Source organism: Cervus elaphus, chromosome 9 (assembly GCF_910594005.1).
Source record: "Cervus elaphus chromosome 9, mCerEla1.1, whole genome shotgun sequence".
Lineage (NCBI taxonomy): Eukaryota > Metazoa > Chordata > Mammalia > Artiodactyla > Cervidae > Cervus > Cervus elaphus.
The window spans coordinates 74,551,712-74,575,328 of record NC_057823.1 but is presented as its reverse complement, the minus strand read 5'-3'; positions in this window follow the sequence as shown (position 1 = coordinate 74,575,328).

The following is a 23,617-nucleotide window of genomic DNA, read 5'->3' as shown; positions in this document are numbered from 1 at the left end:
CTTTATACTATGCAAATTACAATGCTGGGTTTAGGATAACTGTTGCAAAGCTATTTTATTGAATTGTACAGTTTCTACTTAAACATGTTTTGTAGTATATTTTTTTTCTTGAAAGTGATGTGAGCAGAAAATTTAAAAAAAATTAATTTCTGATATCTCTATTATTTTTGATATTGCTGTTTGTACTACTGACATCTTAAATTTTAAAAATAATTCATATGTTTGGCCCAAATATGAACTATTTCAGGCCCTAAGCCACTATTAAAATTTCTGGGTATTTGATACTCTACCAGTTGAAAAATTATACTTATTTTACAAATTTAAGCTTATATTATAAAATATGTTCTGAACCTTACTTTTTGGGTAAATAAACCTTGGAGGTTTTTCCCTGTCAGCTTGTATATTTCTACCTTACTTTCATATTGTGATCATAAGTTGAAGAAAGTAGGAGTATAATACTTAACAATTTAATATATCTCTTACTGATGGATTTTTGGAGCACTCTCTCTCATTACAAACAATGCTTCATTAAACATTTATATTTCTATATCTGTTCAGGTGTATTTGCAGAATTGATTTCTAACAGTGAAATCATAATATGAAATGGAACATGTGCTTTAAACTTTGATAGAAATTGTCAAATTTATAAAATCTGATTTTTGACACCCAGTTTATTAAAATAAAATATTAATATTGGAGAAGAAACAAATATGTGAGGCTGAGATAAAGAAAAGGTTGACTTTTCAATAGATTGCTTCCATTTTATGTCTAGGAGACGGATTAAATGGGATTAGATGGGATAAATAATAACAGTCAAAACAAAATTTTTCATTAGAAGCTTCTTGTTACCTTAGTCTTCAAAATGTTATGATCCTGTAGTTTCTAAGTTTTCTAGTGTGTTTAATCTTGTTCTAAACTGTATCTTTTTTTTAGAATAGGTACTTAAGATTGTTGTTCCCTATTCTATCAACTTGTATTACATAGAAGAAGGGTAATTTACTACAATCATATGCGAAAAGTTGAGATTCATTTGTTTGAAGACAATTTCTGTTTAAACTCAACCATCAAACCATAACCTGAGCACTGCTGTTCTCTGCTGCTGCTGCTGCTAAGTCGCTTCAGTCGTGTCCGACTCTGCAGCCCCATAGACAGCAGCCCATTAGGCTCCTCCGTCCCTGGGATTCTCCAGGCAAGAGTACTGGAGTGGGGTGCCATTGCCTTCTCCTCTAGTTGGCAGCTTAGACAAATTGCAAAGATAATATGTAGGAGTAAGTAGTCTCATGTGTACCAGAATATTAAGTGATAGCAAACAAAATAATTAGTGGTTAAGTATTTTCTTTGCATATTTCACTGATGCACACTATTTAACAATTTGCTTCCAAGTTTATTAAATGTTGCTCATTATAATATTTGTTGTTAATAAAATGTGTCTTGCAGTTTGGAATATAGGAGACATGTTTATTGAAAACTAAACTATAGTAACAAAGAAATAAGATTGATATATTTTTTCCGTTTTTCTTTGACTCAAATGTTTCACAATGTCTTGATAACTATGTTTAGTCCCAATCTGTTAAAAGTCTGTAAATCTATTGACAGATTTATTCATTGTGGGGCTTCCCTGGTGGCTCAGACTGTAAAGAATCTGCCTCTAGTACAGGAGACCCGGGTTCAGTCCCTGGGTTGGGAAAATCCCCTGGAGAAAAGAATGACTATCCACTCCAGTATTCTTGCCTAGAGAATTCCATGGACAGAGGAACCTGGTTGGGCTACAGTCCATGGGGTTGCAAAGATCTGGACATGATTGAGCTACTTTCATTTTCCCTTTTGAATCAAACATACCAAGGAAGTTAGGGGTAAAAGTCAGTGTTGTATTCCTTCTAACCATAATAAGAGCTACAAATATTGTTGAGATGCAAGGAAACACAAATACTCTTTCAAAGTCTAGGGAACTGAAGAATGGTTCTCTGTGATTTTTTTTTTAATTCATTTTTTCACTTGATATCACAGGAACAGTCTGTTGGTTTTGCAGGATTTGTGAATAAGGCTTGGATTGTCTTTTATTCTTCTGGAATTGTTCTATTCCTTTTTTAGACTTTTTTTTCTTTTTCATAGCATTCTAGTTTAACCACTGTGATTTCAGGAGTTGATTGCTATTCCTTAGCAGCTCTTTAAAATAATGTGTTTATATTTGTTGCAGCAGTCTAAAGTTTTTCCTCATTACTTCCAGTACTCCCTTTTGTATTGTTTCTTTGTACTGAAATCCCTCAAAGGGCAACAACTTTGTTGCTCTGCATTTTCTACTTTGTGCCTAGCCTCAAGTCCTTCACCAGTTGGCACTTCACTAATTGTATTTCCATTGAGCATTATAAACTGTTCACATTTCTAGAAGAGAAGGATAAATTAAGATGTATGAATTCTAAAATTAATGTGAAACTGGCACCTTGATGATTCTGAAAACAGAGATTAAGTTAAAACCACAAGAAATGTAATTAATATAATTTCTTTAGGAGAGTGTACTTTTCTTTCTATTTTTTTTTTAAACAACTTTATTTTTTGGAGAAGTTTTTAGTGAGTGAAGTCGCTTAGTTGTGTCCAACTCTTTGTGACCCCATGGACTGTAGCCTACCAAACTCCTCTGTTCATGGTATTTTCCAGGCAAGAGTACTGGAGTAGGTTGCCATTTCCTTCTCCAGTGGATCTTCCCAACCCAGGGATCGAACCCAGGTCTCCCACTTTGTAGGCAGACACTTTACCGTCTGAGCCACCAGGGACAAGTGTTTGGTTCAAAGCAAAATTGAGTGGAGATAGACATCCCTAGTGGTCCAGTGGTTAAGACTCCACGCTTCCACCGCAGGGTACACTGGTTCAGTCCCTACTCAGGGGAAGTTATGCATGCCATGGGGAAAAAAAAGAGTGAGTGGAAGGTGCAGAGGTCTCCCACATAGCCTCTTGTCCCTACTCGAACATAATCTCTCTCCATTACCAACATCTACCACATTTGTTACTACCGGTGGACCTACACTGACACATCAGTGTCATCCAAAATCCAGTTCACTCCTGGGAACTGTACAGTACACTACAATTCACTCTTGGTTTTGTGCAGTCTATGAATTTGGACAAATGTATAATGATGTGCATCCATCATTATAGTATCATATGATGTAGTTTTACTGCCTTAAAATTCCTCTGTGCTAAGCCTACTCACCCTTTTCTCCATCCAACCCTTAGCAACTATTGATCTTTTTTTTTTTTCTTTTTTCACTGTATCTTTCTTTTTGTCTTTTCCAGTGGGTAATATAGTTGAAATCATACAGTATGTATCCTTTCAACTGGTTTCATTCATATAGTAATATGAATGTAAGTTTCTTGCATGCCTGCTTGGTAGCTCATTTCTTTATAGTGCTGAAAAGCACTCCATTGTCTGTATGTATCACTGTTTATCCATTCACCTACTGATGAGCATCTTGGTTGCTTCCAGGTTTTGACAATTAAGAAAAAGCTACTACGGATATGTGGGTGCAAGTTTTTGTGTGGACGTGACGTAGAGCATGTTTTCATATGTTTTTTGCCATACAATATCTTCTTTGACCTTTGGCCACTTTTTAATCAGTTTGCTTGTTTTCTTATTGTTGAGTTTTAAAAGTTCATTTTATATTTTGGGTAACAGTCCTTTATCAGATGTCTTTTGCAAATATATTCTCCCAGTCTGTGGACTTCTTTTCCTTTCCTTGAAGCCACAAAGTTTAGATACTGTAGCTTTGTGATAAATCAGGCATTGTGAATTCTCTTTGTCCTTCTCTTTCACAATTGATTTAATGTGATTTTTTAGAAGTGTGTGACTTTTTTTGAGGTGAAAATTACAATTTTAATTATGTTACTGTCATATTGGCAACCCAGTCCAGTGTTCTTGCCTGGAGAATCCCAGGGACGGCGGAGCCTGGTGGGCTGCCGTCTATGGGGTCACACAGAGTCAGACATGACTGAAGCGACTTAGCAGCAGCAGCATTTACCATAAAAATATTGATTATTAAAAATGACTAGGACAGGCAGTTTTCGATGGAGAAGAAGGCTTTTACATAAGATGGGAAAGAGAGTGGGATAGACTATATGCTAAATTATAATTAAAATGAAGACGTTGGCTTGAAGAAGCTATTTATTGTATTTTCATGCTAATATTACTGAAATATACATAAGATAGTATTCACTGTAATAAAATAAACTATACTTAATATAACCTTGAAAATTATTAAGACTTTAACAAGCATGGAGTCTTAATTTCTGATAAGAAACAGATTGATAACTGAAAGATTGTTTTATGTAAGAGTTAACAGAGTTTTACCTGAAATTCATCAGAAGCAAGTGAGAAAATAGGATAAAAAGAAATAGGCATAGTATATCCTAGTTATAGACAGCATTGGTTATATAGCTTGAAAAGTTTCTTTTAAGGATCATGCAGATCATTTATATGGCTCTCAAAGGCTTCTCTGGTGACTCAGACAGTAAAGAATCTGCCTGCAATGCAGGAGACCTGGGTTCAATCCCTGGGTTGGGAAGATCCCCTGGAGGAGGCATGGCAACCCACTCCAATATTCTTGCCTGGAGAATCCCCCTGGACAGAGGAGCCTGAAGGTCCATGCGGTTGCAGAGTCCGACATGACTGAGAGACTAAGCACTAGGACAAAGCGCCCTTACATGAACAATGCAAAGAAATACAGGAGAGCAGTAGAATGGGAAAGACTAGTGATCTCTTCAATAAAATGGAGATACCAAGGGAACATTTAATGCAAAGATGGGCACAATAAAGGACAGAAACAGCAAGGACCTAACAGAATCAGAAGAGTTTAAGAAGAGGTGGAAAGAATACACAGAAGAACTGTACAGAAAAGGTCTCAATGACTGGATAACCATGATGGTGTGGTCACTCACCTAGAACCACACTATCTGGAGTGTGAAGTCAAGTGAGCCTTAGGAAGCATTACTATGAACAAAGTTAGTGGAGGTGATAGAATTCCAGCTGAGCTATTTCAAATCCTAAAAATGATCCTATTAAAGTGCTGCACTCAATATGTCAGCAGATTTGGAAAACTCAGCTGTGGCCACAGGACTGAAAAAGTTCAGTTTTCATTCCAGTTCAAAAGAAGGGCAAAGCTAAAGCATGTTCAAACTACCAAACGACTGTGCTCATTTCACATGCTAGCAAGATTATACTCAAAATCCTTCAAGCTAGGCTTCAGAAGTACATGAACCAAGAAATTAGAAGTGTATAAGCTGGATTTAGAAAAGGCAGAGGAACCAGAGGTCAAATTGCCAACATCCTTTGGATCATAGAGAAAGCAAAGGAGTTCCAGAAATAATTCTATTTTTGCTTCATTGACTATACTAATGCCTTTGACGTGTGGATCACAACAAGTTATGGAAAGTTTCTAAAGAGATAGGAATACCAAACTACCTTACCTGTCTCCTGAGAAACCTGCATGCAGGTCAAGAAGTAACAGTTAAAACCAGACATGAGTGGACTGGTTCAAAATCGGCAAAGGTGTACATCAAGGCTGTATATTGTCACCCTGCTTATTTAATTTGTATGCAGAGTGCATCATGTGAATTGCCAGGCTGGATGAAGCACAAACTGGAATCAAGATTGCTGGGAGAAATATCAGTAACCTCAGATATGCAGATGACATCACACTAATGACAGAAAGTGAAGAGGAACTAGAGAGGCTTTTAATGAGGGTGAAAGAGGAGAGTGAAAAAGCTGGCTTAAAACTCAACATTCAAAAAACTAAGATCATGGCATCCAGTCCCATCACTTCATGGCAAATAAATGGGGAAAAAGTGGAGACTGGCAGATTTTATTTTCTTGGCCTCTAAAATCTGTGGACAGTGACTGCAGCCATGAAATTCTAGATGCTTACTCCTTGGAAGGAAAGCTATGACAAACTTAGGCAGCATATTAAAAAGCAGAGACATTACTTTTCTGACAAAGGTCCATCTAATCAAAGCTATGGTTTTTCCAGTAGTCATGTACTGATATGAGAGTTAGAACATAAAGAAAGCTGAGCACAGAAGAATTGAGCTTTCAAATTGTGGTGTGGGAGAAGACTTTTCTTTTTTAATTAATTTATTTTTTATCGAAAAATAATTGCTTTACAGAGTAACATGGGAGAAAACTTCTGAGAGTCATTTGAACTGCAAGGGGATCAAACCAGTCAATCCAAAAGGCAATCAGTTCTGAATGCTCATTGGAAGGACTGTTCTGAAGCTGAAGCTCCAGTACTTTGGCCATCTGATACAAAGAACTGACTCATTGGAAAAGACCCTGATGCTGGGAAAGATTGAGGGCTAGAGGAGAAGGGGGTGACAGCGAATGTGATGGTTGGATGGCATCACCAGCTCAATGTACATGAGTTTGAGTAAACTAAGGGAAATAGTGAAGGACAGGGATCCCTGGCATGTTGCAGTCCATGTAGTTTCAGCAGTGAGACATGACTTAACAACTGAACAACAACATAAGAGCAAAGAAAGAAGTCCTGGTGTTAGACTCAAAACTCAATTCCCCAAGCAGGCTGTATCTGCAAAATGTCACTAAAAAGAAAAAAATCAAAAGACACCAAGTCAAAGACAACAGTGGCCAACAGAATTGAAAATGAGTTTAATGTCCCAGAGTCTGGAACCCCAAGTAGTCAAAGTGAGATATGAACTTGAGAGAATGAACAAGTAGAGCAGTCAGAACATCAAGAAATATACATATCTGTATTTTAGATTCCTCCCTGAGGGCATTTTTCATATGAATAGACACAAAACCTCCTCAGATAATGACCCTAGAAGTAAGGCAGCATTTCTAAATTCCACAGTTAATATGTACTATTGTGTGTGTTAGTTGTTCAGTGATGTCCAACTCTTTGCAATCCCATGGAGTGTAGCCCACCAGGATCCTCTATCCATGGGATTCTCTAGGCAAGAATACTGGAGTGGGTTGCCATTTCTTCAGGGGAACTTCCCGACCCAGGAATCGAACTCGAATCTTCTGCATTGCAGGCAGATTCTTTACCATCTGAGGCGCCAGGAAAACACAATCTAGAATATTAAGATAAAATAATACAAAATCCATATGTGTGTCATACATCTACCACTTGTCCCTATTTTTTTAATCTTATTTTCTTTTACTTTATTTTATTTTTTTATATTGTAGTGGTTTTTGCCATACATTGACATGAATCAGCCATGGATTTACATGTGTTCCCCTTCCCCGTCCCCCCTCCCGCCTCCCTCCCCATCCCATCCCTCTGGGTCTTCCCAGTGCACCAGCCCTGAGCACTTGTCTCATACATCCAATCTGGGCTGGTGATCTGTTTCACCCTTGATAGTATACTTGTTTCAAAGCTATTCTCTCAGAATATCCCACCCTCGCCTTCTCCCACAGAGTCTAAAAGTCTGTTCTGTACATCTGTGTCTCTTTCTGTTTTGCATATAGGGTTATCATTACCATCTTTTTAAATTCCATATATATGTGTTACTATACTGTATTGGTCTTTATCTTTCTGGATTGCTTCACTCTGTATAATGGACTCCAGTTTAATCCATTCATTAGAACTGATTCAAATGAATTCTTTTTAATGGCTGAGTAATATTCCATTGTGTATATGTACCACACTTCCTTATCCATTCGTCTGCTGATGGGCATCTAGGTTGCTTCCATGTCCTGGCTATTATAAACAGTGCTGCGATGAACATTGGGGTGCACGTGTCTCTTTCAGATCTAGTTTCCTCGGTGTGTATGCCCAGAAGTGGGATTGCTGGGTCATATGGCAGTTCTATTTCCAGCGTTTTAAGGAATCTCCACAGTGTTCTCCATAGCGGCTGTACTAGTTTGCATTCCCACCAACAGTGTAAGAGGGTTCCCTTTTCTCCACATCCTCTCCAGCATTTTATTGCTTGTAGACTTTTGGATAGCAGCCATCCTGACTGGCGTGTAATGGTACTTCATTGTGGTTTTGATTTGCATTTCTCTAATAATGAGTGATGTTGAGCATCCTTTCATGTGTTTGTTAGCCATCTGTATGTCTTCTTTGGAGAAATGTCTGTTTAGTTCTTTGGCCCATTTTTTGATTGGGTCATTTATTTTTCTCAGATTGAGCTTCAGGAGTTGCTTGTATATTTTTGAGATTAAACCTTTGTCTGTTGCTTCATTTGCTATTATTTTCTCCTATTCTGAAGGTTGTCTTTTCACCTTGCTTATAGCTTCCTTTGTTGTGCAAAAGCTTTTAAGTTTCATTAGGTCCCATTTGTTCATTTTTGCTTTTATTTCCAATATTCTGGGAGGTGGGTCATAGAGGATCCTGCTGTGATTTATGTCGGAGAGTGTTTTGCCTATGTTCTCCTCTAGGAGTTTTATAGTTTCTGGTCTTACATTTAGATCTTTAATCCATTTTGAGTTTATTTTTGTGTATGGTGTTAGAAAGTATTCTAGTTTCATTCTTTTACAAGTGGTTGACCAGTTTTCCTAGCACCACTTGTTAAAGAGGTTGTCTTTTTTCCATTGTATATTCTTGCCTCCTTTGTCGGAGATAAGGTGTCCGTAGGTATGTGGCTCCATAGCTCAGGAGTTAGAGCACTGGTCTTGTACCACTTCTCTCTAAATTAAGCCTTTTTAACCCTCAGTTTGCTTTCTACAAAATAGGATGCTACAAGTAGACTAACCTTATGAATTTTGGGGAAAATTAAATGATAGTGTATTTCCACAGACTTTAGCTTTTCATCAGACATGTAAGAACACTTGATAAACTTAGCTGTTTTGAGTCCTACCGTATGCTTAGCTATATGTTCCAAGTGTAAATGCCATGAGTGGGGAGGGGAGAAACTGCACAATGCGTTTATTAATTTATGACCCAATTAATTTCATTTAGGGGGCAAGTTTCTACTCTATTCTAGCCTTTAAACATACAAACTAACCAGCAAATTTCCTATCATCTGTGAAATTTGGAGGGTCCCAGAGTCTAGTTGGAAGAGGGACAATATTAGATATGAATAGAATAACCCTTGCTCTCAGTGTGGGCAACCCAGCGCCAGACCTGTAAAGTAGTCAGTTTTCAATAAATAATTTATCAAAAGATATGATAAAGAATGCCTGACTAATATATACACAGACATACAACGAATGGCCAAAAGGATATAGATAGGCAACAGACGGATAAAAATAGCAAAGGATATTGAGTTGAATTGAGTTAGGAGGTAATAAAAATGGGCCATTCAAGATATGTGATGTGAACTGGGTGTGAGGTAGTATGCAAATTGTAAGAGATTTCTATGATCCTTTAATGGCTCCAAAACCCTGCTAACTCTAGGGGATATGAATGTAAATTACACAGCAGTCTGCCCTGAATGTGCCTAAAGAGACAGATATAACAACAAAAGGTGGAAATACAGCAGATTGGTTTCATCATGTACATGCCCATTGCTGTTTATCTCTCACACCTATCACAATGCCTGGTACACTGTGGATCTATAACAATTTTTGATGCATGATTTAGAAAAGATCTAATTAAGCTAACTAAAAAACAGTGAGAAATGGCTAGTAAGATTAAGAAAGAATTCACAAAGGAGATAATATTTCACCTGGACTTGCTGATCAGAAATGACTCATTGGGTACCCTGATGGGTGAGAAGATTGAGTAGTCTGTGCTGTCTGTTGCTTTACATCTAAATGGTAGGTTGAGTATGATAGGCCACTAAGAAGAAGGCGTAATTCCTGCCCCTAAGTATCTTACTGAAGATAGGTTTCATTCTCCTTTGAGCTATATTCTTCTGAAAATATAGCATTCAAGACATAAAATAATCACCTTCTTTACTACTAAGTTGAAAGATCAGTTTACTGATTGCCTTGGTGTAGCTCAGATTATAGGGTTTTGGTGGGGTTTTTTTTTTGTTTGTTTGTTTTTTGTTTTTTTTTCTGTTACTACAGTCTTTCTCCTTGGTTAACTATAATTGAAATTGTAAATTGTCATTTTGCCACCAGGAATGGAGTTTAATCTCAGAGTTTATTAGGAATCAACTCCTTTAGGCCCCTGGATACATATAACAATAGACACTGGAATCAGTTATTTAGCCTCCATAGAGCTGTGCTTGATTATTTGTCATCCACCAGAGGCTTTCTGGTTAGGAAGGTTTGTGCTTTGAGATGCTTCTATTTCCAAATCTAGCCCTTTTCGTCATGTAGGTGACTTCAAAGACTGCCCCTTTCTCAAGTAACACCTCCTGGTTTGGATACTTAATCCAATCGTTTATTTGTCCCTGATTCATTTTCTCTGAGTGTTATAATCAATGTCATAATCATTGATCATAATCAAATTTTAATTCTCTCATATTCTTACTGATAAACATATGATGATTATAAAAGAAAATGAGTGCAAAGTACACCTTCATTAGGTATAGTTAGGAAGTTTCTCATCTGAGAACTTTCAACAGGAATACCTCAAACCCCTAACAGTCTGTACTCTTAGCACTGTACACAATCAGGTGTTAATGGATTTGTTTTCTCTGCTGCGGTTAGTAGGATGAAATGCGAGCCCAGCATCTCGGTATGAAAATCTATGTCCTCAAGACACTGTACTGAACCCCCATAACAACTTCTTGTTATGTCCTCCTGTGCTTGGCTTTTCTAGCCTCTGTATTTAGTTAGAAATTCCTTGTGCATGCAGAAGGCTCCTGTTACTTATTCCAACCAAGAAAGATAAAATGGGCTCTGTTTAATCTTTTACCTTTCTGCCACTGCTAAGTCGCTTCAGTTGTGTCCAACTCTGTGCGACCCTGTAGATGGCAGCCCACCAGGCCTCGCCATCCCTGGGATTCTCCAGGCAAGAACACTGGAGTGGGTTGCCATTTCCTTCTCCAGTGCGTGAAAGTGAAAAGTGAAAGTGAAGTCGCTCAGTCGTGTCCAACTCCTAGAGACCCCATGGACTGCAGCCTACCAGGCTCCTCTGTCCATGGGGTTTTCCAGCCAAGAGTACTGGAGTGGGTTGCCATCCTGGGAATAGCTTAATATTCTGCCTGTCTCTGAAATCCTGACACTCTTTGTTGATGACAGCGTATCACATGAGTGAGTTTGTCAGGATTTGTTGATTATGGCAGAAATAGTGCCGGTGACTGTTTCCAGGACAAGGGCCTGCGAGAGTTTAAGTGGCTTCCTTTCTGGGGACAGGAAACTGTCCAAAAAGGAAAACCCTCTCATTTAATGAAATAAGAAATTTTACCTGTAATGTGTATTTTTAATAAGACATTATCATCTGATGGGGGAAATCACTTTGACAGGTAAATGAGAGCACCATGAGATGATGATGATAATGCAGATTGAGTACGTACACTGATGGTTTGACTCAAGGTGTTTTTCTTTTTTTTTTCCTTCCTTCCTTCCTTCATTCTTTTTTTTTTTTTTTTATTCTTTTTTTAAATTTAGAAAGTAAGTAACATTTCACACACTGTGGAAACACAGGGAAAGATAGATTCTTTAAAAAATTCTCCATTCAGAGGATGAACAACCTTGAAGATCTTAAAAGTTGTTCATGGTAAAATTACCACCTTTATTATTGCTAGTTTCTACTGGTCATGTGTCCCTTTAGAAAGTCTACAGTGACTACACTTATCACTTATTTAATTTTATGAACAAAACTGTTCCCTACTTCTGTTTATGCATTATAAGCAATTTAATTTATGTCTTTCCCTAGATATGTCTGCCTGAGCTTCTAACATGTTTGGTGCCCCCTGGCAAATCTACAGATAATTAAGATTATTTTTAAATTTTATATTTTCATTATTTATCAGCATGGAAGAATTGAAAATCAATGAGGCCCCTTTGTTATCTCAGAAACTCCATTTGCAGTTAGCAAGATCAATCAATTCGACTTATTCTTGAACTATCTCCTTGTAGGAAAATTATCCAAAATTTGAAAAAAAATAAAAATGTTGATTGTGTGACTTCAGTATGATGCTAGATTATTTTCTAGTAAGCCCATCTGAGTGTTATCTGATGCTGCTAGAAAATGTAGCTTTGGCTAATGGTCAGAGCTTTGATGTTTTTTACAGCCCTTCTAAGTTAGCCATTAACTTGTAGAAACTGATGTCAAATAACTGTTTTCCTCTCCAATAGAGATGATAATCCCAAAGATCATGGTTTGTTGCTTTGTAGGATATTTTCCAGTACTGAAATCTTATTTCAACTGTCCTTTCCCCACTATGCATGTATGCCACTTTCTCAAATCCTTTCTACACCATCTCTTACATTCTGCCGGTTCTCTCATTAATACACAAATTAAATTTTGGGGTGTATTTACTCTCTGTTTGAATGAAAATTTTGCGTTTAACAGTTTGAAAATTGTCTTTCTTCTGTAATATCTTGAGTCACTCTGGTTGAATACACAAAGGTTTTTAAAGAAAATAAGCAATACATTTAAAAGATGAAGTCTCCATGTTTATAATCTCACATTCACTTGGAGAAGGTACAATAGAGGGGTTAAGCATGATTTTTAAAATCTATCATTGAATATGAATTTGGTATATTGAGGGATTTGTTTATTCAAAACTTTGGTCATATTTAGGTAACTTAGAATTATAAATGATTTGCAAATACTAGATTTTTTTAAAATTATTAAATAGTAGTATAAGTAGCTATAGCATTCATATTCTGTGATTTATCAGGAGAACCTTTATTTTGAGAGAAAATTTTTTCCCCTGTTAAAATCTTCCATGTAACAGATCAGAAACAAATGGGTCACTGACTCCCTAATTTGAAAGGTCTGTGAGTCTCAATGCTGTGGGACTGGCCAAGTTGAAGGTGTTGGGCACACACAGGTCACCTCTTTTTTTGTCTCCTAATAACCATGTAGGCCACCCTGTTAAATCACTTGTGAATTATGAGAGAAGTGAGCTCATTTATCATCATTACTCTTTCTTTTTTAATTTAATTTTTATTTCATATTGGAGTAGATTTACAATATTATGTTGGTTTCCATTTTACAGCAAAGTGATTCAGTATTCCGTACACACACACACACACATTCTTTTTTAGATTCTTTTTCTGTATAGGTTATTATGTACTTCCGCAGTGGTGTTAGTGGTAAAGAACCTGCCTGCCAATGCAGGAGAGTTCCCTGTGCAACAGTAGGTGCTTGTTGGTTATCTATTTTATATACTGTATATATATTATACCAAACCTCTTAATTTCCAACCTCCTAATTTCTCATTGCACTGTCTATGGAAAGGATCTGTTGACAGGCATATTCCTGGCTCAGCTAACTCAATCATCATAAATACGGGGTCCTTGATTACAGCTACTGTGTCCTGAGGCAGGAGAACCAACTACAGAAGCACAACAAGCCACGGTAGTGGCATCAGAAGGACAGGACAATTGAGATGTCAAATGGGCAGTTGAGAGAGGACTATTACACACGTAAGTAAGTGTTAGTCGCTCAGTCGTGCCCGACTCTTTGCGACCCCATGGACTGCAGCCCATCAGGCTCCTTTGTCCATGAGATTTTCCAGATAAGGTACTGGAGTGGGTTCCCATTTTCTTCTCCAGGGTATCTTCCCAACCCAGGGATCGAACCCGGATCTCCTGCACTGCAGGCAGATTCTTTACCTACTGAGCTATAAGGGAAGCCCAAGCTAGAGTACCATCAGAAGTGGGATTACACACTTATCCCCAGTCAATTCCATGGTTATTAGAAGAGTGGAAAGTTTTACTTCTATTCCTTTGGTTCTGTTCACTTCTAATCTTCATTGCTCAAGAGTCATTCAATTTCAAGTTATATATCAATCTCAAAGCAGTTTAAAAAAAACCACAAAGAAATACTGTAAAATATGCCTGTCAACAGATCCTCTCCATAGAAAGTGTAATGAGAAAATAAGAGGTTGGAAATTAACAGGTTGGGTATATTATATATACCATATATAAAATAGATACCCAACAAGGACCTACTGTTTAGCACAGGGATCATAACTCAGTTGGTAAAGAATCCACCTGCAGTGCAGGAGCCCCCGGTTCGATTCCTCGGTCAGGAAGCTCCCCTGGAGAAGGGATAGGGTACCCACTCCAGTATTCTTGGGCTTCCTTCATCGTCAGTGGTAAAGAGTTTGCCTGCAATGTGGGAGACCTGGGTTCAATCCCTGGGTTGGGAAGATCCACTGGAGAAAGGAAAGGCTACCCACTCCAGTATTCTGGCCTGGAGAATTCCATGGACTGTAGTCCATGGAATTGCAAAGAATCGGACACAACTGAGTGACCTTCACTTTCACTCAGATGGTCTTACATGAGACTAACTAAAGAACAAACAATTTGTGGACATTCTGACACATTAAAATTACATACTGTCAGATGAAATCAAAGCCAGAAAATGCTTTTCCTTGTACATAGTTATTCTGGAAAATATGCAAGAATTTTACCTCATTCTATGGAGATAAAAGGTGTTCTCCTGCTTCCCAGAAAGAAGCCAAGGCCTGAGGCAAGGGTCCCAGGTGAATTTCAGGGAGTGAAAAATGGAAAATGAGATCAGAGAGAGAAAATGTACACTGATGTCCTTAAGAGTTGGCTCTGTGTGGACTGAAATGATGTAAACACAGTTTTTTTACACTGTCTCAACTACATATGCAAGTCTGCCTCTCACTTATACAATGCCTTTGTGGCATTAAGGGGGAAAAAGCCAATTTATCTGCCTCCTCACGGCATATGAATTAGAAAAAGGCACTTCTTTATTTATATAGGTCCATGAAAAACAGGTTGTCTAGGATTGTGAGGCCTGAGGGGTGAACTTCATTCAATTCTTTTACCTTACAGTTGCAAAATCTATAAAAATCTGTGTGAGTGTGTCTGATTGGTTATTAATAATGATGCTAAAAAAAACTTGCCCTCTGTGCACCAGTGCTGAATTGAATCTCAGAGACAGAGTTTGGGGCGAAGTTTGGGTGTTAATAGAAAAGAATAGCTTTATTGCTTTCCAGGCAAAAGGAGAAACAGCAGGCTCGTATCCTCAAAAGCTGTGTCCCAACTTGGGTAGGAGGGAATTTGGTGAGGAGTTTTATAGCAAGGATTCAAGGGCAGGGTTGCTGATAAGGATCAGGGTGTGTACAGATCCTGGACTCTTTTAATCTGGCCTCAGGTGGCCTTGAGGCTATCAAACTGTGACCTTCTCTAGAATGAACACTTCATCAAGTATTTAACATCTTCAGTGTTTTGGGGGTATTGGTTCTATAGAAGAGCTCAAAGATAACTGTTAGGTGTATTCCTTGAGGCAGAGCCAGTACCTTGCCCCGTGGCTGCACTATTGTTTCTTGACTGCTCCTCCTTGTCTCTGTATCCTTTCCCTTCCCTGATTAATGTTTGAATTTGCCCTCTGCAACTCAGGGAAGGTCATGGAGGCTGAAGCCTATTTCCTACAAACAAGAAATGGGGAACACAGAAAGACTTCCATGCCCAGGAGCCTCACAGCATCCTGTGAGGTTTCAGTAACAAATTGTTACCTCTGTGTGAAGGATTTATACCTGTTTGCCCTCTTTGATGTCACAGGAACTGCAAAAAGGCTTTCTGTAGTAAAGAATTTGTTGTTCTTGTTTAGTCTCTCAGTCATGTCCAATCCTTTGTGACCCCATAGACTGCAGCAGGCCAGGCTTCCCTGTCCTTCACCATCTCACAGAGCTTGCTCAAACTCATGTCTGTTGAGTCGGTGATGCCATCCAACCACCTCATCTTCTGTTGTCCCCTTCTCTTCCTTCCTTCTATCTTTCCCAGCATCAAGGTCTTTTCCAATGAGTCAGTTCTTTGCATCAGGTACCCAAAGTATTGGAGCGTCAGGTGCAGCATTAGTCCTTCTATTGAATATTCAGGACTGATTTCCTTTAGGATTGACTGGTTTGATCTCCTTATAGTCCAAGGGACTCTCAAGAGTATTTTCCAACACCACAGTTCAAAAGCATCAATTCTTCGGCATTCAGCCTTTATGGTCCAACTCTCATAACTATACACGACTACTGGGAAACCATAGCTTTAACTATACAAACCTTTGTCAGCAAAGTAATGTCTCTGCTTTTTAATACACTATCTAGGTTTGTCATAGCTTTTCTTCCAAGGAGCAAACGTCTTTTTAATTTAATTTAACCTTACCCAAAGAGATAGCTGAATTTTGCCCTATATTTCTGAGAGGTAATCTTTAAATTCTTGGAGATTTTTGTTTGCCTGGTGGATGGTATCATTCCAGATAGTTTAACAGTGTGATATAGGATGGGAACTTTGAAAGGGAAAGTCGTATCTGACTCTTTGTGTCCCCATGGACTATCGAGTCCATGGAATTCTCCAGGCCAGAATACTGGAGTGGGTAACCTTTCCCTTCTCCAGGAGATCTTCCCAATCCAAGGATCAAACCCAGGTCTCCCTGTAAGGTACAGTTCCGGCGAGGCAGAAAAGGAAAGATGACCTCAACAGAAGTAGGTTACCTTTATTCAGGCAAGGAGGGGCGACAGTCGGCCTAATGACCAGGCTGAGCGCTGAAAGGGATCAGGGAGGCTTCATACTTATAGGGAGGTTTGTGGAAGCGATAAGGGAAACGTCAATCAGGCGGGATATTTTGAGTATTCTTTTGTTGAGATGACACTTGTAGTTGGGCAGGGGGTGATAAGTCTTCTGGGCGGGTGTAGGGGGTGGTAGGTTTCCGGACAGGGGGTGATAAGTCCCAGATAGATGCAGCTGGCCTGGAGCATCAGGATGGAACTAAAGTTATGCTTTGTTTTCTCCGAAGTTAGATGATTCAGCAAGGGGCCTTTGAGACTGTTGTTCTCTTTTCTAGGCCCAAAAGACTCCTTCATTCCAGACCCTGAAATCATAAGAAAAAGGGTAAAAGGGCGCCGTATTTCTCTGGCTACTTCCTGCTGGATAGGGGCGACGGTTTTGGGTCTGGAATGGAGGATCGTCCTAGGGCCCACAGTCTCCTTTTTCTGAGCTTGAGGTAAGGCTCTCGAGAAGAAGAATGGTCTTGACCTGATCTCGAGAGACGGCCCGAATCTGTTCTTGGAGAAACCTTTGAAAGAGATTAAAGAGACAGGGTCTAAATAAGAGGAATAGAATGATAAGTACCAATGGTCTCAGGAAAGGGAGCAACCAAGGGAGTATCTGTTGGAACAGGTTTTGGGGAATGTAAAGGTTTTGTAACTCTTTCCTGCGGCGTTCAATTCTGTCTCTAAGTTCTTTGACTCGGCCCTGGACTATGCCTGTTTCATTAACAAAATAGCAGCAGTTCTCTCCTAGGAAAAGGCAGGTCCCTCTCTTTTCTGCGGTGAGAAGGTCCTGAGGGGAGACAGTTACTAGGCCTATAGCAAGGATTAAGATTAAGAGTGCAGTTATGGTTAGAGAGACAGGGAGAGGCCAGTCAGGGTGAGGGGCAGAAGGCCCCAAGTTGGTGGTTGTTTGAATCTGAGGAGGAACAGTGCTCATTAGGATGTAGAATGATGTAGAGAATGAGGGTAAAGAAATCAATTTCTTCTGGAGTCAGGTTGTAGAAGGTTCCCTGGAGCCACAGTTGAGACACCAGTGTAGTCAGGTCTTTGAAGGAGGTTCCTGTCGGGGCGCTGATCCAGAGGTCTTGTAGTAGTTGGGTCAGGAACAGTTGTAGGTTGAAGAGAGTCCAGGTCATTCAGTGTCTTCTCCGATGGTTGACAGGGGTTGTCGCCGGGTGAATTTTAAGGAGGTGGGTCCTGTGAGGGAGACCTGATAGGTGTCATTTAAGGAGGGCAGCGCAGGATTAGAGGTGACCCGTTTTAGACGAGAGAGGTGTACCCAGGAGGTGACCTTTTCGAGTTTAGCTGCAGTTGGGGTAAGGAGGATGACTTTGAATGGTCTCTGCAACTTTGGGGTTAGGTCACCCTGGGGATTATCAGACAGATAGACCATGTCCCCAATTTGTATAGGGGGCAGGGAGGCTTGGGGGTCAGGGGCAGGCAGATTGTGGTTGACGTATCTCCAGAGGGCATTGCGGAGTTGCGCCAGCAGAGGGGCGTGTAGGAAGCTTGGTGTGGGAGGAGGTTCAGGGGGGAGTCCAGGAGGGAGCGTGGGCCTTCATACATCACCTCAAAGGGGCTCAGCCCCAGGGGCTTTCTGGGCAAAGCCCGTATTCTGAGGAGAACAATTGGTAAAAGTTTAGTCCAATCCAGATGTACCTCGAGGGTTAATTTGGTAAGGGTTTCTTTGATTATTCTATTCATCCTTTCTACCTTTCCTGAGGACTGGGGACGGTATGGAATGTAAAATTTCTAGGGTATCTGTAAGAATTGGACAAGTTGTTGGGTGACCTTGGATGTAAATTCTGGGCCATTATCAGACTGTAGGGATGAAGGCAGCCCAAACCTGGGGATAATTTCTGTGAGGAGGATTTGGGCCACTGTGTGGGCTCTTTTGTTTGTAGTGGGAAATGCTTCTACCCATTCCGAAAAGGTGTCCACAAGGACTAGTAGGTATCTGACTCTCCGGACCCGGGGCATATGAGTAAAGTCTATCTGCCAGTCTTGTGCTGGGAGGCTGCCTCGCATTTGATGGGTTGGAAAGGATGTCGATTTAAGGTTGGAATTGGGGTTAGTACGTTGACATGTTTGACAGGAGCGGGTAAGGTTATCTAAATATTGTTGGTCAGCAGTGGATATGGGGAAGTGGTTATGGAGGAACTGCTGGAGTGTCTTGGATGAGGGATGAAAAAGTGAGTGTAGATAAGAGAGGATTTTTCTGGTGCTGGGAGGGTCGGGTGGAGTCAGAGCTAAGATGACAGGGGACTGGAGGGAAGGATGGGACAGTGCTATCTCCTTTGCCTTCTGGTCTGCAGCATTGTTGTAGGCTGATATGAGACTTCCCTTTTGATGTCCCCTACAGTGGAGGACAGCGGCTTTGTTTGGTAAGAGTGCTGCCTCTAGAAGTTTGTGAATCAGGTCTGAATTAATAATAGGGGATCCCTTTTGGGTTAGGAAACCTCTTTCTCTCCATATTAGGATGTTTGAGTGAAGTATGTTATAGGCATATTTGGAGTCTGTGTGGATGTTAACCCTTAGATTTTTAGCCAGAGTTAAAGCTCTGGTGAGAGCTATCAGTTCTGCCTGTTGGGAGGTGGTGTGAGGTGGCAGCGGTGAAGCTTCAATTGTCTGTGTTTTATGATTGTGACGAAGGTCTCCCTGGATGATGGCATATCCTGCTGCAAACGGTGGGGATTTTTGAGAGCTGCCATCAACGAACCAGTGTGGGGTGTCTGGGTCTAGGATGGGCTGATCTGTTACATGTTGGAAGGGGTTTTGGGTAAGATCTACTGTTAGGCTGCAGCTATGTAAGAGGGAGTCTGTTGTAGAGGACATGGGTAATAAGCTGGCGGGGTTAAGGGGAGAGCAGGGGGAGAATGAGAGCTGAGGGTCGAGGAGAAAGGCATGTAGGACCTGTACCCTACAGGAAGGGGGAAGGGAGAGGAAAGCCCGATGTGACAGCAAGTCTCGGAAGGTGTGTGGAGAACAGACTGTTAAAGGGGCATGTCTAGAGAGTTTATTTGCTTCGGGTACGAGGGCTGCGATAGCAGCCATGGCCTGTATGCAGGGAGGCCACCCCTTGGTCACCATGTCCAGCTGTTTTGACAGATAGGCTGTGGGAGCCCAGCTGTCTCCAGCCCGCTGACATAGAAGCCCCAGGGCCTGTCCTTGGTTGGAATGTGCAAAGAGAAAGAATGGTCTGGTGTGATCTGGCAGGTGGAGAGTTGGCACTCGGAGGAGGCTCTGGGTGAGTTGGTGAAGAGGATTGGCCAGCGAGGAATGATTAAAGAGGGGCTCATCTAGACATCCTTTAGTTGCCTCATAGAGCGGCTTTGCAATGAGGGAGAAGTTGGGGATCCAGATACGGAAAAAATTTAGGAGGCCGAGGATAGACAGGAGTTCCCTTTTTGTTTTTGGAAGTGGACAGTTAATTAAGGCCTGGATTCTATCTGGGGGAATAGTTCTTTGTTGATGGGATATGGAAAGTCCCAGGTAGGTGACTTTTGTCTGGACTATTTGGGCCTTAGATTGGGATACCCGATAACCCCAGGATCCTAGGGCCCCAAGGAGTTTGGCAGTATGTTGGAGGCAGAGTTTTCGGGTTGAGCTACAAAGGAGGAGGTCATCTACGTATTGGAGGAGATGACTCGGGGCTAGGTTGAGAGTCTGTAGGTCCTTTTGTAAAGCCTGTCCAAAAAAGTGGGGACTGTCTCTGAACCCCTGGGGGAGAACTGTCCATGTTAGCTGTTGGGAAACGTGAGTCTCGGGGTCTTGCCAGGTGAAGGCGAAAAGAGGTTGGGAGAGGGGGTGGAGGGGGATGGTGAAAAAGGCGTCTTTGAGATCTAATACTGTGAAGTGGGTTGCAGTCGGGGGTATGGTAGACAGAAGGGTGTAAGGATTAGGGACTACTGGGAATGTCGGCATAATAGCCTCATTGATTTTTCTCAGGTCCTGGACCAGTCTCCAAGAGTTCGGTCCCTTTCTTACTGCCAGAATAGGGGTAATGTGTGGTGAATGGGTAGGAATTAGGATAGAGGCTTGAAGAAGACGGTCTATGATAGGCTTAAGTCCCTTGTGGGCCTCTGGGGTGAGAGAATACTGTTGTTGGGTGATTATAGTCGAGGGGTCTTTTAGGGTAATGTGGACTGGGGGATGATGTTTGGCTATTGAGGGGTGATCAGTGTCCCAGACTTGGGGGTCTAAGGCAGGTAGATCTAAGGGAAGGTCAGGGGTGCGGGATAGGGACTGTCCAGGTGCCATTTGCATGCAGAATATAGAGACTGTATCGAGGGGGGGTATGGTAATAAAGACCCCCAATTTGGATAACACATCTCTCCCTAGAAGTGCCATTGGGCACTGAGGCATTATAAGGAATGAGTGTATAAGGGTTGATTTTCCAAATTGACAGAGTAATGGAGGGTTGATTTTTGGCCTTAGGGGAACTCCAGAGACCCCCTTGATTGTGATTTCTGAGTCTTGAGTTGGGCCAGAGTAGGAAGTTAAGAGAGAGAAAGTGGCTCCAGTGTCTATTATAAAAGAGGTCTTTTTTCCGGCCACTACCCCGTCTACCCTAAGTTCCGAGCTCGTGTTCAAGACACGGGCCGGGGGGCTGGAACCCGGGCCCCATCATTGGAACAATTCTTGTAGAGTTGGGCTGGGGTTCCGGGGAGAAGTGGGGATCTCCTCAGATGCGCCAGGGCGTCCCTGTGGACATTCCACTCTCCAGGTCTGGGAGGTGGGGACCTCCCCAGGGGTGCCAGGGCACTCCCGGGGACAGTCCATCTTCCAGTGTCCCCATTGGCCACAGGTTGGGCATGCTTTTGTGGGGGGCCGCGGGTTTGGGCATGCCTTTGCCCAGTGTCCCGACTGGTTGCATCGGAAGCAGGGTCCGGGGGGAGTCTTAAGACCCGTTCTGGGATGACTTGGGCCAGGCTGATTTTTTTCTTTAATTGCTGCTGCCAAAAGGGCATATTTAGCTTTTCTCTCACGTTCTTTTTCTCTCTTAGCCTCCTCCTCTCTATTATTGAACACCTTGAAGGCTACTTCTAGAAGGTCTCTCTGGGGGGTCTCAGGGCCCTTTTCTAGTTGGCGAAGCTTGCGTCTGATGTCAGGGGCAGATTGGCTGATGAACTGAACATGAAGGTACAGTAACCCAGCAGGGGTAGTGGTATCTAGGTTGGTATACTTTTGGACTGCCTCTGTGAGGTGTGCCAAGAATAAGGCTGGATTTTCGTCTGCCCCTTGGGTGACTTCCCTGACTCTATCATAATTGACATGGATATGAGTATTTTTCTGCATTCCTTCTAGAATGCAGGTGATCATATGATTGAGTCTCCTGATACCTGGGTCACCGGGCTGGTAAGTCCAGTGGGGATCTAACTGAGGCACAGCCTCATCAGCAACTGGGCTGTCCCGGTCTTGGTTATGTAAATGATCAGCATGGGCTTTTGCCGCTTGCCAGATACGGTCTTTTTCATTTGGGGTGAGAGTGGCATTTAGGATATAATATACGTCACTCCATGTGAGGTTATAGGCCTGGGAGAGTCTCAGGAATTCTTTTCTGTATCTGGTAGGATTTTCAGAAAATGATCCTAACTTTTCTTCTATCTGGCTCATATCTGACAATGAAAATGGCACATGGACTTGGGTGGGGCCCTCTGGTCCTGCGACCTCTCTTAGGGGAAACATGTGCTGGGTACGTGACCTTGTGGCAGAGGGGGAGGGAAGGGGGGAGGGGGAGTCGGGGAGATGGGGTAGCGGGGCTGAGGGGGAGTCAGGAGAGGTTTCGGGGCCAGTAGGTGAGTTGGATGAAGGGGAAGAAGGGTGGTGGGGTGGCGGGTAGGGAGGGGGCTCGTCCGCGGGGTCGAACTCTGGGGGTGCAGAAAGTTGCGGTCTGCGGTTAATTGAGGAAGAAGAGCCTTTTTGCTTGGGAGGCAAGGTGCATAGAAGGACTTCGTGGGTGGAGCAGGCCTGGCATAGGGAGGGCCTGCTCCGAAGAGCCCAAAAGGCTTGGGCATAGGGGATCTCCGACCACTTGCCATTCCGTTTAAGGAAGTCAGTGAGATTTTGGAGAATGTTAAAGTCAAATGTGCCGACCTCAGGCCAGCGGTCTTGATTGTCTAATTGATATTGAGGCCAAATCTGTGTATAGAGTTGCTTTAAGCGGTTAGCTTTGAGTTCAGTGAGTGAGAGTGGTTTGAGATTTTTGAGAACACAGGCTAGAGGGGAATCTTTTGGGACAGAGTGGCCAGACCCCATAATTGAAAGGCAAGCAGAGGCTCCTATTGGGAACTCGAGTCGTCACCCGCAGTCACAATAGGAGTTATGAGAAGAGAGCTCTGTGTCGAGGTGGAGCGTCCCCCACCGTCGCCCACAGAGTGGCCCTGGGCCGGGGGTCCCTGGGACCCGGAGAGGACTGAATTCTAGGGCGCCTCTAGAACTCCGTCCGGATCGGATCTTACCTTAATCTAGGGGCCGGCTGGAGTGGAGTGTTGCATGTAGAGCGGTCGAATGGCAAGAGGTCCCTATTCTGGAGGTCGTCAGAGAGAGAGAGAAAAGGGGTAAAGCCGAGGCCTGGGGGTACGCAAATCATCAATAAAGTCTTAGCACAAGACTTGCACCGCTCACGGAGGCACTAGGCGTCCCCGAGGGGAACTTAAGAGCCCTGGCAGAGAAGTGAGCTCGGAGCATGTTTGCGCTCCCAGACTCCGGGAAAAAGGGAAAACAGTGAGAGGGAGGGAAAGTGAGAGAGAGTGAGACGAGTGCCTCGCCCCCTCCCGGGTTTTGGCACCAAAAATGTAAGGTACAGTTCAGGCGAGGTAGAAAAGGAAAGACGACCTCAACAGAAGTAGGTTACCTTTATTCAGGCAAGGAGGGGCGACAGTCGGCCTAATGACCAGGCTGAGCGCCGAAAGGGATCAGGGAGGCTTCATACTTATAGGGAGGTTTGTGGAAGCGATAAGGGAAACGTCAATCAGGCGGGATATTTTGAGTATTCTTTTGTTGAGATGACACTTGTAGTTGGGCAGGGGGTGATAAGTCTTCTGGGCGGGTGTAGGGGGTGGTAGGTTTCCGGACAGGGGGTGAT